Source organism: Protopterus annectens, chromosome 16.part0, assembly GCF_019279795.1.
Source record: "Protopterus annectens isolate FY-2018-M chromosome 16.part0, PAN1.0, whole genome shotgun sequence".
NCBI lineage: Eukaryota > Metazoa > Chordata > Ceratodontiformes > Protopteridae > Protopterus > Protopterus annectens.
This window is the reverse complement of record NC_056750.1, coordinates 603,070,254-603,089,871: the sequence shown is the minus strand read 5'-3', so window position 1 is coordinate 603,089,871 and position 19,618 is coordinate 603,070,254.

Genomic DNA, 19,618 nt, shown 5'->3' with positions numbered 1-19,618 from the left:
GATGAAGAATTCAGCTAGAAAGTGGACTTATGAAGGGTACTGGCCTGAGTTGTCATATGGCAAAGTTCAGTGCAAACAAAATGCAAGATGCTGCCTCAGAGAAATGGTGTTGCAGGAAGTGGGTATTGGTTAGAAAGGGTGATGTTAGAGTCAACATACAGGAAAATGACATAGGAGTTATAAATTCTACAGCACTGAGGCACCAGAACTCAAATAAGCATTCAGCATTCAATGCCAACCAGATGTTAGGTTGCACAACTAGAAGAAAGGAATCATAGATGAAGGAGGCCATCTTCCCACAAGTATATTACACTGGTGAGACTGCACCACAAAAAACACATTAGAAATGGTTCACAAAAGGATTCCAAACCAACATAACTGCGTTAATTTTATGAAGCACATAATTTTTGTGAGCACTTTCTTCTTTAAAGACTTTGTCAGAATAGTTAAGTACACTAAACTTTATTTTTTAAATCTCACTGACAGAAAATGCAAGTAGATTTGATTACATCACTTCCTAATTAAATTAAATCAATCTCAATAAAACAAATTTACACATGCTTGTCAACTTGTTAAAATAACACACTCCTAGCAAAATTAATACTTGTGTATTGCTTTCTAAAACAAAACTTGTTACATTTTAAAAGCTTTTGGTAAAATACATAAAATGCATCTTTAATTTTATTGACAGTGTTCCTCTCATCAGCTTATGAATCAAGGTATTGTTTTTTTCTATAAAGAAACATTACTGTACAAAAAAGTTGTTATAGCTTGGCTGCATGTATTTGCAAACCTGGACATAGTGACAGCTGTCAATTAATTCCTGGGGGTAGACCCGTGTTAAGGCAAAATTGCCATATTAATCCCCAGTGTTGGAGTAAAGTTTTCCACTCTCCACCCCTAGGGTTTGGTTTTACTTGTTCTAATACCTAAAACAGGCATGCACCTTTCTTACAAGTTTTTAAGTGCCAATATAGTGCATTTGTTTCCACTTGTTTAGTTATCTCGCAGTAATGCTAATAAACCCTTGCCTTTAGGGCTCACCCTGTCTTTCCAACATAAAATGAGAAACACGCCTTACAATAGGCAAGGTAAACACCTTTTGAGAGACAATTCAAGTATTTGTTAACAGTAATATGAATGTTAATAGTAGGGAACTTAATATCAGCTCTGTATGCCATAAAGTTACACTGACTGCACATACCGCATTTGTAAGTACCTACTTTCACACCTAAGCATACCTCTAAACTGTACAGATTTTCACAGACTGTCCAAATTTTGGCCTCAAATTTCTGGTTCATTTTACATAAATTTGTGGTTTTCTGACAAAGTAGTGGCAAACTATTAAAGATTGACATTAGAAAATAATGACAGAGATTTGAGTTTCAGAGTTCATATCCTTCAGAAAATTCATGCTACTGCAAAACCATTTATTTTTATCAGTTTTGTAAGTTTGCGTGAGCAATATTTAAAAATTGTTCCGATTTCTGGACATTTGTCCCACTTTCATTTATGGTTTTGTCCAGCTTTCTTGCTCTAAGAGGTTGAGAGGTATGTACCTAAGTCCTAGTCGTTCTCTACAAACATTGTTTTCTAGAAGGTTTTTAATATTATATCCCCTTATAAAACTATATAAGAAGGGTATGGAATAAAACTATATAAGAAGGGTTTGGAAAAAAATTGCCAGACTATTGGGCAGCCTTGAAAAAATTCCTCAGTAAGACTGCAGCTATACTAATGGAAAGAGATCAGATCAAGGAAAATGATAGAGAGGAAAGGGGTCTACTTCAGTAGACTGAAATCCCACTTTCCCAACTTTCAAAACACCGAAACAAAAACCCAAAACTCCAGAAGACCGACTGCTCAGAATACCAACAAATCACTATGGGCAAGTAACCGCACACCCAACCCTGCAAACACACTAACATTGAAGCAAAGAAAACCCACCCATGTGGGGTCTTTCCTCCCCACACCCCCTATGTGGGGGCTGTACCTCCCACCCCCCCCAACTAAATATACCAACTCCAAGATCACACTACCGCAGAGATAAGGGGCAAATGTCAACATGCTGGTCAAGTGGTTTCCTACCCATAGTGATCTGTCGGTGTTCTGAGTGATCACTTTTCTGGAATTTCAGCTTTTTTGTCTCGCTCTTTTAAAAGTCAGATAAGTGGGATTTTGGTCTACTGAAGCAGACCCAGAGGAAAGTCACTAGGATGATTAGACCTTTAGATGTGATGACTTATGAGGCGAGGCTTAACAGACTGGAGCAATTTTCACTGAAGACTAGATGGAAAAGGACATGTATGGTTGGGTACACAAGGCCATAAATGCTTCTCATGTGATTAAATTAAGGGTGTAGGACAGTGGAGGGTAATGGTATAATCCACATTTTGAGAGGAACACCTTCAGTCTGCATGTCAGGAAATACTTTTTCACAGAGTGGGTTTTAAGTAGGAGGACTAAACTCCTTAATGGGATAGTACAGAGTAAATACTGGACTGATTGAACTGAAAGGAACAGAACTGGTGAGAATGTTGCAAATCTGGAGTTATAGCTGCACCACATGTGCAAACTAGATCAAATAATGCTCATCGGTTAGCAGTAAGTACACATGTAATGATGTATAAAGGTAACAGCAGAGATCAGTTTAATACAAATCAAATGCCATGCAAATTATTTGACTGCTGCAGTCACACTTTTTATTTATCCTCTTCAGGGGCAAGGGGATTCAAACCTATCCTGGCAAGCACTGGATTTAAACCTGACAATAACAACAGAGAGAATGCTAGTCTTTTACAACACACACACACACACACACACACACACACACACACACACACACACACAATCACAGAAGATACAAGGTGACTTGGCCCTGTGGCCATTTACACTTTGCCAGTACCCACCCATAGGCCTTACCTCACTTTTTCATGGAACAATAGGCCAGTCGTGCCAGGAGTGAATTTCTGAATACCTATCCAGTTGTCCAGCTCAATTTTAAAGGAAGCTAATGTATCGCACTGTTTGATCTGGAATTTTTTACAAAAAAGAGATAGGTGTCGAGTGATGAATCTGTCCCTCCAATGTGATTTATTTGCTCAAGTAATTTTGGATCTCTGGTGTTAGTGTTCACTGGTCTGTTTGAGTTATTGAAATATTAGAGGTCTTGGACTTCCAGATCCCTAATAGCCTGAAAAGCAAGGCAGAAAATGCACATAAAGAGTCTAAAGGACACCGAATACAGGGTAGAGACTCCAGCATCTCCTGGTAGCTTAGTTATTTTAATTCAGTGATTGTTTTTCTTAGGAATCACTGGGGTCCCTCCAATTGCCTAATATGTCTAGTAAGATACATCTGAAAGGGGCATTATATTCTATGAAGGGCCTGATCAGTGGAGAATATAGAGGGCTATAGACTTATTTGAATATAGAGGAGATACCCTTTGCTATCAAAGATTAGGATTTCCTAACCACTGTTGCAATGTGATGATCAAAGGACGCACATGCACACATATGCACGTAGACACGCACACATACAGCACTCACAGATGTGGGTAATTTAGAAGATAATCAATTCACCTATCAGTATGTCTTAAAATGTAAGAGGAAGCCTTACTCTGAAATATTGTATATGCTAAATGTGACACAGACTGCACTGAAATCACGGTATAATTCAGGAGCATATATCTTCGTTAGTACCATTATCCCCTTACAATCAGCATAGTGAAAGCTTTGGGGGGAAACGGTACAGTCTCTGTATAAAATGTTGGTTTCTTATTGCAGGTTTGACTTTAGTCTTCAATTTTTTTCATATCTGTATTGATAAGGCTACTACACACTGAAGCAGTCCTTGGTAACAATACTAACCAGTACATAGGCTCAACACATTTATTTAGATGAATATTACAGCGTATAGACTGCAGATTTTACTTCCTTTTTGCTTGTTTGTAAGTATTTGTAACGTGTGTTACCATTTTATAATCAAACTTTTTTATTTGCAGTTAAACAAAATGTTTGGTTATATGTATTACTCCATTATATTTCTTGCTAGTGTATACTGTATGAATATTTTTGCTTTATTTCCCAGTCTGTAAAATCCACAGAGGAATTTCTTAAAAACGAGTGTTCACTGAAATAAATGTGATTTGCCCTTGAGTGTACAAATACAGCAGACAGAGGAGGAGATTGGAAACTTAATAAGCTTAATGGGTAGTGTGAGGAGAAAAGGTTATACGTGAACAGACAAAGGCAGCCAAATCCAGGCCACCACAAAACAGAGACACAGATACAAGAATATTTACTGCTGAGCATTCATTCTACTATAACTATTATACTATAACTGTGTGTCTCTCTGCTGTAAGAGGGGTGGTGGTCTTCTCACTTCTTTGTTATCTGATATTTAACTGTTAGCCTAGAGGATTTCCTCTGTACTTTAAGTGCTAGCCACAAAGTTTGAGAATTAATTTTATGCTCAACTTCTGAGTGACTTGGTTGGCTACAATCACCTACATTAGAAGCTGAAGTTAAGTGCAAGTTTGCAGTAGTGTGTTTTATTCTTCTGTTAAGTGCAAACGTGCAGTTTTAAAAGTACTGTATTTTATTTTTTCTGTTACCAAATTGTTTCACTGAATATTGTCTCTCTGCAGTTCCCTACCCACCCTCCCTGTCCTTGTGTTGGTGTTAGTGTTGGTGGCTCTGGAATTGCCCGCCCCTCCTGTAAGTCTGTATCTGAACACCCCTCCTGGATCCATCTCATTTGCTCCCTTAACACAGTGAGATCGTATTCTGAGTCTAGTGTTCACTCTACTTAATACAGAGAGAAGATTGGAGAAGGCCAACCCACTTAGGTTCTTCCTCTCTTCTTGCACTTTACTAGCAAAAAAAAAATTGCACTTTATTCATTGCTTTTACTGTATTTGTGTTTCCTCCTACTTTATTTTGCTTTTGCCTCTTCTTAAAAGTACTCAATTTTATTTATTCTGCTGAATTTATTACTGCTTGGTAGTAGCCTGATTAAATTGTAACTGTTATTCTAAGTCTTTTGGTTTAAGCACTTGGGCTTCATACCAGTCGTATTACATTACGAAGGTTTGTGGGCTGCAGTGTTGTGGCAGGACAGGTAGCTTACATCCTTCTAAGCTGGGAATTGCTGATTGAAAGCTCAGTGTCTACTAATCTAAAAGTGTATTAGTTCTGGTTTAAGCACTTGGGCTTCAGGCCAGTTATTCTACTTTAACATGGTTTGTGGTCTGCACTCTTGTGGGAGGAGAGGCTGGATTCTGCCCTTCTGAGCTGGGAATTTCTGGTCACAGGCTTATTGTGCCTGCTTATTTGAACTGTTTCTTTCTGAAATTGGTGTGCCTTGTTGCTGTAGCATAGACCAGATTCAAGCCTGCTGAATCTAGCTTTGTTTGTATAACTTGAGCACTGATCCAGGCCATCTTTTTTTGGAGAAGGTTCCCCTGCACCCTAGTGGCAGGAGTGTGCAGTTAGAACTTGTCTGATTGAAGACTGCTGGAACAGGGCTCAGTTTTGAGTTTTTTTCTGGTTAATAGGGTAACTTGTTTAAATCAGTTTGTTCATTTTGTATTGTTTTATATATATATATATATATATATATATATATATATATATATATATATATATACACACACACACACACACACACACATATATATATATATATATATATATATATATATATATATATATATATATATATATATATACACACACACACTCAAAATCCAGGTGCTCAGTGAAATGTGTGCACAGACTACACAAACATACCGCTCCACTACGTCCAGCACCAACTGAATATCCAAATACCCAAATGGGTATTTATTAAGCCCAAATCAACAAAAAAAAAATAATTCCAGGACAAGGCAATATAGCACAGTGCCGGTTAGCTAGGGTATAACTATTCCCAGCTCCACAAAGTCTCCTCTTCAATTTTTTCCCTTGGAACTAGACAAACTTTCAACTGAAGCACTCAAACCATTCATTTCTCAGCCCAGCACTTGCTCAAAACTCATAGCAAGCACTTATAAACCCTAGCACTAGGACCCCCCCCCCCATACTGTACAGAAGGACAAGGCTCTCTATTCGACCTTACCAGCCAATCAGTAAAACAGTTCACTGTACCTATCCAGGCATGTCCAAAGGGCAGTTTCAGGTGTACTCTCCAGTCCAACTGGTGAATCTGGGCATTTTGAGGCAATGTTACAACTGCCTCATGTACACAGACAACCCTCTCCTCCTACCACCAAACACTAATACATGCGAGAGATGCAATTATACAGCCAAACTGGAGGCTAAGCTCTCTCAACCCAAGACTGGATCAGGCAGTCAAGAGGAGAAGGGAAATACTTGCATCACACCATCAGTCTCACATAGACCCATTAAACCAGCACCGGCAAAAAAACACACATAAATACACAAAAACATACTCAGATGCACTAAATAAACATCTGCAAAAGCAACAGAGACCTCCAAAGCAGACATCCAAGCAACCTCCACCCCCCCCAACACAAACCATGAAACATATACTTCACAAAACTAGTGTGCCATGCAATCACAGCCCTTAAGGCAAAATAACATACCCAACACATTAGTAATAGGTGACTCTATTGTCAGGCACACTGACGTCCCACTCACTAGGCTGAACAAGGAGAAGGTTACTGTTAGCTGCCTGTCGGGTGCCAGGCTCCGCCACATAACACAAGCACTCAGGTCACTCCAAAACAAGTACAAATATGACTCTGTCACTGTCCATGTTGGTGTGAATGACCTGAGCCATACCTCCCTGGACTACATAAAAAGAGACATGGAAGAGCTCTCTGATCATGTAGCCCAGGCTGGTATGATCCTGACCCTGAGTAGCAACCTGCCCTCACCAAGAATGATACCACGGTATAAAGAAAAAATGATCAATTTCAACATTTGCTAAGTTTCTGGTGTCATTCAAAGGGGATCCAGTGTCTGTCCACCTGGGATGACATGCTTGACAAGACATGCTGTTTTGCTAGAAACAGCTTGCACCTGTCACACTTAGGCTTTCAAATACGGGTCAAGGCTCTTGCCACTCCCATAGTGCCTTTTTTAGGCAAGGTTCAAAAGACAAACCCATTGCCGTAAATAGCACGAGTAATAAAAAACTGAGGGTAATGCTACTCAATGCCAGAAATCTAAACCTCAAAATACACACACACTTGAGGCACTCCCCAGTATGGAGAAAATCGATAAATGTGCAATAACAGAAACCTGGTTTAAGGCTCCAAAGAGCAGCCCAGCACTACCAGGCTACAACTCATACCATACATTTCGACCACAGAACCCCGGACCAAAATACAAAAGGTGGGGGGGCGTATCCATATTCATCAAGGATACCCACACCTCCAGGTTAGTGGCAGAGCACGATGCTTCAGAGATCATCCACGTGCAACTAACAATGGGCAAAACTGCATTTCAAATTGTAGCTTGCTACAGCTCACCCACCATGTCCCAGGACCCCCATTCCGCATTTCTGGAAACACTGGAAAACATAAAGGTCCTACCAAACACCCTAATATTGGGCGATTTCAATTACCCAAACATTAACTGGGAGAACTACTCCAGTACTACCTCCCTTGCCCAACATTTCCTAGAATTTATAAACTCAAACACCCTGTATCAACTGGTCAACACTCCCATCAGAGGTAACAACATATTGGACCTGGCCATCACCAACATGGGCGACCAGTGATCCACACTGGAGGTCAACCCCTCACTGGTTAGATCTGACCATAAATAAATCACTCTGGATATCCACATTCCACCCCCACCCCTGGTCAAGGAAACCACTGTGAAAAACTTTTCAAAGGTAAACTTCACGTTACTTAAGACCGAGGTGGAAAGTTTCAAAGCCCCCATGCTAAAGGATAATGCTGTCCAAGCTGCAAAATCCTATACTAATGCATTCTACGGGCACCTACAAGAATGCATGGATCATGCTATCCCAAGCAAAACCAAGACTCACTCCTCCAAAAAAAGGAAACCAGTCTGGTGGACCCCTGCCATAAACAAGCTATACAACAGAAGGAGGAAACTAGTACAGAAAAGAGTAAAATCCTAAGAAGGAAAGACATCCCTGATCAGTATCAGCAACAAACTATGATCCCTCATAAAATCATCCAAGGCTAGCTTCGAAAGAAAAATTGCCAAGGACTCCAAAGATAACCACAAGGCATTCTTTACCTATGTCAAGAATCTAAGTGGCAATGCTCAGATCTGCTTGGAGTTAGTGCAGAATGGCACAAAATACATTGAACCGACCGATATCGCCAACATCCTGGCAGACAGATTCAGTGCAAACTTCACCCCCCCTCTCACCCCCAAAAGGGCCCATAACCATACCAAGAGAATGTAGAGCCCCTGAAATCACAGACACTCCGGTTAAAAGAGCCCTCTCCAAAGCCAAAAACACAGCATCAATAGGACTGGACGGTGTCCAGGTTGCATCCTACACAAGTTCAAAGATGAACTAATCCCTCACCTAAACACACTGTTCAAACTCAGCCTCTTCACAGGTTACGTACCCATAGAGTGGCGCACAGCAACAGTTATTCCGCTCCACAAAGGTGGAGCCACAACAGACCCAAGGAACTATCGCCCTATAAGCCTGACTAGCTTGGTCTGCAAGGCTATGAAATGCATCATCATGGAACACATTAACAGAGACAATGGGAACCTCCAAACACTGGACCCTACCCAGTTCGGCTTTCTTAAGGGCAGATCATGCCTCCTAAACCTGGTGGACTTCTTTGAGACAGCTACCAAGGTATAGACAAGGGAAAGGTGGTACACACAGCCTACCTAGAACTCGCAAAGGCTTTTGATACCATTCCCCATTCTGGTATTATAGACAAGCACACCAGCCTGAACATAAACCCCTATGTCACAAGATGGGTTGCCAACTGGCTCATGGACAGAACCCACATGGTGAGAGTTGTGGGACCTAGGTCCATCTCTAAACCGGTTACAAGTGGCATTCCCCAGGGCTCAGTCCTAGGACCCCTCCTGTTCGGCATATACTTATCAGAGGTACAGGCAAGCACAGGAGGGCTATGGCTGACCAAGTTCACAGATGACTGTAAACTAGGGGCTATAACTGACTCTCTGGCTGACGCAAACATCCTCCAAAAGGGTCTCACTGAGATGGATACCTGGTGTCAAAATCATGGCCTCAAGCTAAATGCCAAAAAGTGCATAGTCAACCCCTTTGGAAAAAAACAAAGTACCCACAAACTACCACATAGGTGGTAGTCCCCTAAATACAGAAAATGTAATAAGGGATCCGGGGACCCAAGTAGATAGTAATCTCTCCTTTGATAATCACGTTGCCATAGTGGTTAGAAAATCCTTCTATGTGGCCCACCTAATCACAAAAGGGTTTGCATCCAGATCAAAAGAGGTCATTGTGCCCCTCTATTCATCACTCACCAGACCCATCATAGAGTACAACGCCCCATTTGGGATGTATCTTACAAGACACCTGCAACAGCTGGAAAGACCACAGAAGTGCCTCACCAAGAGGATCACTGGCCTCAAACAGATGCCCTATGCAGCTCGACTGAAGAAACTCCAGCTGTACTCAGTTGCATACTGCCTATTCAGAGGTGATCTCTGCCTGACATACAAGGCCATGTCCAACCCAGAATTGATGGACATGCTCCACCTAAAGAAAACCTTATCCCCTCGAGCCTCATGCTCTAGGGATCCATACCCCACCACAACAATAAATAGGACATGCTGGAGGGATAGATTCCTGTCCCAGAGACTTCCCATGGTTTGGAGCAAGACTCCAATCTACATTAGGCAGAGCTCCTCACTAACATTCTTCAAGAGAAACCTTGATGATGGGAAACAAAGTTTACCCCCGGGGATCACTTCAGTGGCTCTGCCGGACAGAGGCACAGAGAACTAATCTAAGGGGGCGGCGAAAGGCAACACATTCTGGCTAGACTTATAAATGCCTTCGGGCAGATAGCCTAGTACCTACCTATGAACCTATAAACCTATAATGAATTGGGTTTTGGGAACTAGTGAAGCAGAAATTGTGTTTACACAGAGGTTACTGGACTGTTTACATTGTTTTCTGACATTATTTCTATGCCCTTTCCTGTCTTTAGTGACTGCCTCCCACTGTGTAATATAATGTATTCATTCTCTTCTTTTACTGCAACTAACATTAAAACATTTAAGCTTACTTTGTCTTGCAGTTGGGAAGAAATAAGGATATTTCATTTTTGCATTAAAGGCAGACTCTGAGCAAGAACTTCAGAAAAGGGTAGTGGAATGGAAAGCAAAACTGAAGGCACATGAGATTAAACTGAGTACATTTAAGACACTTCTAAAGGCAGCAAATAGTGTAATTCAGAAGAAGTTGAGAATTGAGATAGAAGGAAAACAGTGGAACAGGTTAACAGGTTTGAGTATCTGGAAGAAGTCGTTGAGGAGAAGGGAAGTCTAAATGAGGATGTCAAAGCTAGAATTAGCAGGGCTGCAACCAACTGGCACAGATAGTTAGGGATAGTGCAGGACATAGGAATGACAAAGAAACTGAAAAGTAAGGTCTACAAAACAGTGGTGAGACCAGTACTACTGTATGGCATAGAAAACTGGGCAGTTAAGGTACAGCAGTTGAGAAAGCAACAGGTGATGGAAATAAAGTGCCTGAGATAGGTGGTAAGATGGGCACCGTGGGACAGTTGAAGAAATGAGGACAAAAGAGCAGAGGCCAAAGTAGCTCCCATTACAGAAAAGGTTAAAGAGAACAGATTACGGTGGTTCAGGTACATGTGCAAGAAAGCAGACCACAATCTGGTGAAGAAGATCTGGGGCATACAGGAAGAAGGCAAGAGGAAATGAGCATGTCCAGCAAAGAGGTGGATGGATTGTGTGAGAGAAGACCTGCGACAGTCAGGCATGAAGAAGTTAGGAGAGTGGCACTGAATAGACAGAGATGGCAACAAGTGACACTACTACCCGACAGAAGACAGTTAAATATGCAGAGAAATATATATTTGCAAAAGAAAACTGAAAATAATCACTTTGAACAAACAGATTACAAGGAAGAAAAATGATCTGACTACAGCCAAACTTTCTCCTAGCTATAACTTAAGTAAAAGAATTCTGAGCAGTAAACAAATCTAGCAGAATTCTCAGAAGACATCACAGGCAGACAGAGACATAAGCATACAGAATAAACTCACAGGTCTGTACACTACAGACTTCAGGGTAGTTCTTCACTCTTCGGTCTGTTCATTCAGCTATTTGGCTTATATCTTTTCATATCTTTTCCATACAGAAATCAGAGATGCAGTTTAAGATTCACATGCACCTGATATTTTTTTTCATGCTCTTGGCTAACTCTCTCCTATTTGCACTTTTACAACTTAGGTTTTCTGGCCTGGCCTAGGAATAGTCACAAATCTTGTAAGCACAAGGCAGAATAATTGCTGTCTGTATTTCACAGGTTTGTTATACATTTAATTTCCTATGTATAAATGCTTTACTTCCTGGCAGAATGCAGATGCAAACTTCATATAACTTTTTCATACTTTGCATCAAGTAATGCTGTGTTCTCACATATTTTCATCCCACTAGAAAACATATGTTGTAGATTAAATCACAACTGTAGTTTATCTGCTGCAGGTTTTATAAGGCTTATGTGCAGCTCACATATCTGATGCACTGTGACCTAGGAAACGTGGCAGATTGATTCCCAAACATCATACAATATAACTGTATCCAGCTTAGAGCAGTTATACATTCAGATAGCTAAAAATAGTTAAATCACAATTTTCCATTTTTTTTTCACTGTCTCACATAAAAATACTGATAGCAGCTGTGAGATGGAGAAAGAGAAGGAACTCTCTTCACCACCCTATTTGTGTCCCTGCCTCTTTTAAAAATTAATATGGAAATGCTGCAGTCTGTAGAAAGAAAAAAAGGATACCACAGAGGATACAATAAGGTAAACACTTCTCTGTGCTTAATAACAGACAGCTGTCCTAATACAAATATTACCACAGAGAAACAGCTGAATGTGTACTGTCAGGGCTCAGCAAAAGAATGGACAATTTCTGCCTGAAGACCACAAGAGCTAACATTGCCCAAAGACAGAATATACTTATTAAGCAGAATAACTAAATCAGTTAGAAAGCTTATTTTTAACATCCTTCCAAGGCAAGCTGAGCATCATTAATCAAACATTTGCACTTGTGTCGATTTAATCATGTGCCCTGTGATGTCATGTCTGCTTTAAGGTACACTGATACACAGAAATGTTATACTTAGATCAAAAGAGCCTGTTGAGTTTAGGTATTATAGTCAGAACGTGAAACTACATTTTTGACTAGCAATCACTATTCATGAATATTACTAGGGTAAAGCACATGAACCCTTCTTTGAGTATGATTACCATGTAAAAAAAAAAAAGAGGTGGATGGACTCCATCTTCCCTTAAGTACATATCTCAGAACAGACTCCACTGACCAGTTCATTTTTCAGTTAAAATATCCAGACATAATCCAGAACAAATTGAATATATATCCAGTCCACCTAAAAAGTGATAAACAAATGAAGGAATTAGCACCCAGTGCTAAAACAGTGTTTGAAATAATGTTGCTGTAAGAATGAGTTATCCCACAGGATAAGAAAAGCTTTACAAGAGAATATCAAAACATTATATGTATTCATTTATCTTTGTTTACAGGGAAATTCTGACTGGGATAAAATCCTTTTTCAGCAGAGCCCCAAGAGAAAAGCTCTACATTTAACACCAATTTTGACATGTGTATAAAATACAGTTATATGATATTAGAAGAAATGCAGAATATAGGTAAGTGTACATACATGGGAGAAAAAGCTTTACAAAAGCTTACATAAACATCATAGCTTGCATAGGTATATACAAAGTTGAACATTTCTTAGAAATAGACCGAGGCTTGTATGTAGCAAACATAAATATAATACTGTAATATTACCTGTGAGTTCTAGAAATTAAAATATTGATTAAAAAAGAGGCAGCAAAAACATAATATAAACAAACCATTAAAAGAGCTAGACAATAATAAAAGTCTGTGTAACAAGGCACTGCAAAATAAAATAACTGTCTTAACCACTAAGTAGGAGTTGCCAGTTGTGGGACCAAGAACCGAGCATGTGTACAGAGGAATCAAGAACCAAAATAAAGTATGTGCTCGGTAGTGGCAACCACTGATATTGAAAAACAAAATTAGCTATTAAATCTACTGGCATCAAAGTCCCAAGACAGGGTGAATCAGGATTTAGAGGAAGATACATCTGCATGAGATAATCAGCAAAGAGTAAAGGCAACGAGCTGATGTTGTTCCTGTGTTATTCTTTAGTGTCTCTCCATCTGCAGGAATGCGCCCCTTGTGTCATCCAATTAAAATGTTACAAGAGGTGCAGCCAGCAGCCTAGAAGATGGCAGTTAAAGGGGAGTATTGGCTGTAGGAAAAGTAGTAACTGTTTTTTCAACACTCACCCTAGAAGATAGTAGACTGATGTCAAGTACAATGGTGATTTCCTGGTAGTTCAGGTGATAACTATAGTACGACTTGATAACTTTCATAGTGAGAAACTTGGTTCCAGCCAGCATGCTATGAAGCTGAAGGAAGGGATTTTAAGAAAAAGCTATTAGAAATTCCTAGTTTTCTAGAAGCATGTATGATTCAAACTAACAGCACCAAACAGTGGTTGCAGAAACAGCAAGCAGATTGACATATGTAAGGAGCGAGCACACAGAGCAATATAAATAAATAAACAGAGGAGGAGGAACACACTGACCAACTCTGAACTGTAGAAATGACTGGGTATAGAGGATATAGCTAGCTGAAAACGTGGACTACGCAGTTCTTTTAATGAATGATTTTCTAAATGTGCAGCATACAACTCAAATAGAAAATGTACCATGTGCTGTTGTTTAAGAAAGTTAGCATAACATGCCGTTATGTCAATGTGCAGAATATTAATTCATAGGTTCATAGGTAGGTACTAGGCTATCGGCCCTAGGGCCTATACAAGCCTAGCCAGAAAGGTACCCTGGATTTCATCACCCAAGAAAATTATTTTCCTGTGCTCATGTCGAGCAGAGCCACAGAGGTGATCCCTGGGGTGAATTTCTTATTTCCCATCCAATCATCAAGATTTTTCTTGAAGAGTGCTAATGAGGAACTTTATTAGATATAGATAGGCAGTTTGTTCCAGAGTATGGGAAGTCTCTGGGACAGGAATCTATCCCTCCAGCATGTTCTGTTTATTGTGGTGACAAGGTTTAGGTCCCTAGAGCATGTAGCTAGGAGGGATTGGGATTTCTTTAAGTGGAGCATGTCCAACAGCTCTGGGTTTAACATAGCTTTGTATGTTAGGCAGAGATCGCCTCTGAGTAGGCGATATGTGATGGAGTAAAGCTGGAGTTTTTTTAGACGGTCTGCGTAGGGCATCTGTTTGAGGCCAGTAATCCTCTTTGTGAAGTATTTCTGCAACCTTTCCAGTTGTTGTAGATTTCTTGTAAGGTACATAACAAAAGGGGTGCTGTACTCAATAACGGGTCTAATGAGTGACGAGTAGAGGGGAACAATGACCTCTTTTTTCCTGGATGAGAAACCTTTTGTGATGAGGTGTGCCACATAGAAGGATTTTCTGACTACTGTGGCGATGTGATTATCAAAGGAGAGACTACGGTCCACCTGTGTCCCAAGATCTCTCATCACACTTTCAATGTTAAGTAGACTACCACCTATGTGGTAGCTCATGGGTACAGAGTTTTTATCAAAGGGGATGACAATGCACTTTTTGGTATTGAGCTTGAGGCCATGGCATCTGTCTCAGTGAGGCCCTTTTGTAGGATGTCCACATCGTTCGGAGTTTCAATTATGGCTCCTAGTTTGCAGTCATCTGCGAACTTCATTAGCCAAAGACCTTCTGCATTAGCCTGTACTTCAGAAAAGTAGATACCAAACAGGAGAGGACCCAGGACTGAACTCTGTGGTACTCCACTTGTCACTGGTCTGAAGTCAGATTTGGAGTCTGCTACTTTCACAGTGTGGGTTCTGTCAGTGAGCCAGTTGGCAACCCATCTTGTAACATAGGGATTTATACCTAGTTTAGTGAGTTTATCTATAATTCCAGCATGGGGGATGGTGTCAAAAGCCTTGGCGAGATCTAGATAGGCTGTGTGAACCACCTTACCCTCGTCTACGGCTTTGGTGACTGCTTCAAAGAAGTCTATCAGGTTTAGTAGACATGATCTGCCTTTTACAAACCCGAACTGGATGGGGTCCAGAGTTTGGAGATTATCAATTTCTTTGTTTATAAGTTCCATGATGATACGTTCCATGGCCTTGCAGACCAGGCTCATTAGGCTAATGGGGCGGTAGTTCCCAGGGTCTGTGGTGGCTCCCCCTTTATGGCGTGGGATAACCGTTGCTGTGCACCATTCAGTAGGCACAAAGCCTGAGGTGAGGCTATGATTGAACATGGTGCTTAGGTGGGGTGCCAGTTCATTCTGTAGTTCATGTAGAATGCAGCCTGGGATGTTGTCGGGTCCCATGGATGCTGTGTTCTTGACTTTGGAGAGTGTGGTTTTTACCTGTGCAGCCATGATTACAGAAAATTTTGCATTCTTCCGGTATAGAGATGGGCCCTTTAGGAGGTGAGAGGGGGGTAAAGTTAGCACTGAACCTATCTGCCAGGATGTTGGCAATATCAGTTAGTTCTGTATATTTAGTGCCATTGTACTATAACTCAGAGCAGATCTGAGTGTTGCCATTGAGATTCTTAACAAAGCTATAGAATGCTTTGTGGTTGTCTTTAGAATCAGTGGCGATTTTGTTTTCGTAACTAGCTTTGGAGGATTTTATGAGGGATCTCAACTTCTTACTGAGGCTGACCAGAGAGTTCCTCCAGTCATGGGATTTTACTCTTTTTTGCAACAGTTTCTTTCTTCTGTTGTAGAGTTTGTTTCTGGCAGGGGACCACCAGATTGGCTTCCTTTTTTTTGGAGGATAGCACAATCCATGCACTCGTGTAAGAGCTTATAAAGTGCATTTGTGTAGGATTCAGCAGTCATATCTCTATTGTCCAACTGCATGGATGTCATGAAGTTTGCCACTTCTATCTTAAGAAGCGTGAAATTGGCTTTGGAGAAATTTTTTACGGCGGTTTCCCTAATGGGGGGTGGGGGCGAGATGTGGATGTCTAGGCTGATTAGCTTGTGGTCGGATATGACCAACGAGGAATTGACCTCTGGTGTGGAACACCGGTCACCCATGTTGGTAATGACCAGGTCTAGGATATTGCTGTCCCTGGTGGGGGTGTGGATAAGTTGATCCAAGGCATTAGAATTTATGAATTCCAGAAAACGTTGAGCAAAAGAGTTGGTACATGAGTAGTTTTCCCAGTTAATGGTGGGGTAGTTGAAATTGCCCATTATTAGGGTGTTGGGTTGTACCCTAATATTTTCCAGTGTATCAAGAAATGAGGAGTGGGAATCCTGGGGCATGATGGGGGATTTGTAGCAAGTTACAATTTGGATTCCGGTCTTGCCCAGAGTTAGTTGCACTTGGATAATCTTGGATGCATTATGCTGAGCAACTAGCCTGGGGATATGGATATCAATAATGAATATGGAGCCGCCTCCGCCTTTAGTGTTTCGGTCCAGGTTAGGTGGCCGAAAGGAGTGATATGAATTATAGCCTGGTAATGCAGGGGTGCTCTTTGGAGCCTTGAACCAGGTCTCTGTCACTGCACAGATGTCGATGTTCTCCATTTTAAGGAGTGCCTCGAGTGAATGCATTTTGAGGTTTAGACTTCTAGCACTGAGTAGCATTGCCCTCAAATTTTGCTTGCTTGTACCTGTTACAGTGGTGAATTTGTCATTTGAACCTTGCCTAAAAAAGGCACTATAGGGGTGGCAAGAGCCTTAGCCAGTATCCGGAATCCCAAGGGTGACAGGTGCAGGTCATCTCTGGCAAAGCATCATGATCTGTCAATCATATCATCCCAGGCAGACAGATACTGGATTCCCTTAGAATGACACCAGAAGCTTAGCCAATTGTTGAAGTCAATCACTTTGTCCTTGTACTGTGGTATCATTCTGGGTGATGGCAGGATGCTACTCAGGGCTAGGGTCATACCTGCCTGGGCTACAAGATCAAAGAGCTCCTCCATGTCTCTTTTCATGTAGTCCAGGGAGGTACATCTCAGGTCATTCACACCAACATGGACAATGACAGGGTTATATTTGTACTTGTTGTGGAGTGACCTGAGTGCGTGCGTTATGTGGCGAATCCTGGCACCCAACAGGCAGCTGACAGTACCTTTCTCCTTGTTTAGCCTGGTGAGTGGAACATCAGTACATTGTTATGCCTTATGGGCTGTGGTTGAGTAGCATACTGAGTTTGTGGGCTATGTGTCATTTGGGTTATGTTGGGGGGGTGGAGGTTGCTTGGGTTTCTGCTTTGGCGGTCTCTGTTGCTTGAGCAGATTTTTATTGAGAACCTCCGTGAATGTGGGTGTGTGTTTTGTGTTGCTATGTGTGTGTTTTGGTGCTGTAGGTTTTGAGGGACTATGTGATGAGTGTGGTGTGGTGCAAGTGTTTACCTTCTCCTCTTGACTGTCTAGTCCAGTCTTGGGTGAAGAGAGCTTTGCTTCCAGTTTGGCTATATAAGTTCATCTCTCACAGGTTGTAGTGTTGGGTGGTAGGAGGAGAGGGTTGTCTGTGTACATGAGGCAATTGCTGCATTGCCCCAAGATGCCCAAATTCATCAGGTAGACAGGAGAAAACATCGGGAGCTGACCCTTAGGCATGCCTGAATAGGTGCTTATTTATTAAGTACTAAAAACTGTTTTCCTCTAGACAAGTGAGGAAAGTTGAGTACTGTAGTAATTTGTAGCTTATTTAGTGCTTACAACAAGTTCTGGACAAGTGCTGAGCTCAAAGAAACAGATTTGAGTGCTAAAACTAAAAAACTGGCTAGTTCTAAGGGAAAATTTGAAGAGCAGATTTTATGGTGCCGGGAATAGTTTAACCCTAGCTAAGCGGCGATGCATACTGTTTTTTTTTTTTTTTTTTAAATATAACAATAGCAAATGAGCAAACTGATTTAAACAAATTAACCAGGAAAAAGCTAAAAACTGAGCCATGTTCCAGCAGCCTTCGATCAGACAAGTTCCAACTGTACACTCCTGCAATTAGATGACAATGTTGAAATGAAAATACAGACAATATCGAATTCAGCATTTTTGATATCATCGTTTGTTATACCTGCTGCCCCTTAAACCTAGATACTTTCCAGCAGTATGAACATACACAATTCAGTACACCGCATCACTGAAATACATGTTTATGCAGGGTGTCAAGCCCCCCTGCACCTCCCCTGTGGGGGGGGGGCTGCCCTCCCCACACCCCTTGCAAATTATATATTCCAACTCTGACATCACACTACAGTGAGAAAAATGGTAAATGTCCCGATCCGCACTGTACTGCAATCTCTAGTCGTAACGCCGACCACATATGAGCAAATGCACAATGGCATTCACCACATAGAACACTCGTAGAATTGTAGTTCGACAATATGGGAATAGGCCAACACAAATTCGGCATTCCCATATTTACAGAACCTCAATTCTACATTTTGATAGTAAACCATATATTTAGCTATCAGATTAGAAGTTAGTGTGCTCCTGTGTCACTCATGATTTATCATTCAAATTAGCAGAATCTACGTCTGAGTGTGAAGATGGCAGATTCTTTACATTTAATTTTGCATTCTGTATTTTCTTACAAGTGTCTACATCTGCATTTCTATTTTTGTGTTTTTGCATGGTGTGTAGCCTGCCTTCTAATTTAGTTTTCATTCTCATTATTGTAAAGGTGTTGAACTTGTGAAATTGAACAAAGATGTTATCTGCTTTCTCCTCCCATCTAACAGATTGATTTGCTATTCAGTTTCCTCAGCAGAAACAAGATCATGACTGTAATTGGATACAGTAAAGGAATGGTTTCATAGAAAACAAATGCATCCTTTAAAACTAGAAACAAAAACAGACGGAGCAGCAAATAAACTCCTCTTATTTTAAGTAGAAGATGACTCAGAAGAGAAATTGTGCCAGGAATTAAGTGCTAATGGTACAAACACAATTCCACTGACAGCTATAATAAGAGGGGCTTTGCGTAATTCTGCTGATCAAAAGATACAGAGCAGCTTGCAAGCTTAATGTTGATGGCACACCTCCATTTCAAGGTCACTAATGATGACAGGTTATCTGTGGATAACACACTATTGCCTTCCACCGGCTAACGGTAAGGAGAAATTGAAGAGGCCAGCCTTGCCTACCACTAGTTGTTAGCAATCAATATGTTTAGCACTACCTTGTATCACACATTAGGTTATATACAATATTAGGGACAAGAGGCTGTTTCCAGCTGACAGTTTCCCAGACAGAAAATGTACAAAAATTACTTGATAGTGAAATGCTAAAGCTCCGTTCTGCCTGTGAAATCAGAAACTTACTGACCAGAATGAATGACCTAGCAGAGGCACTGT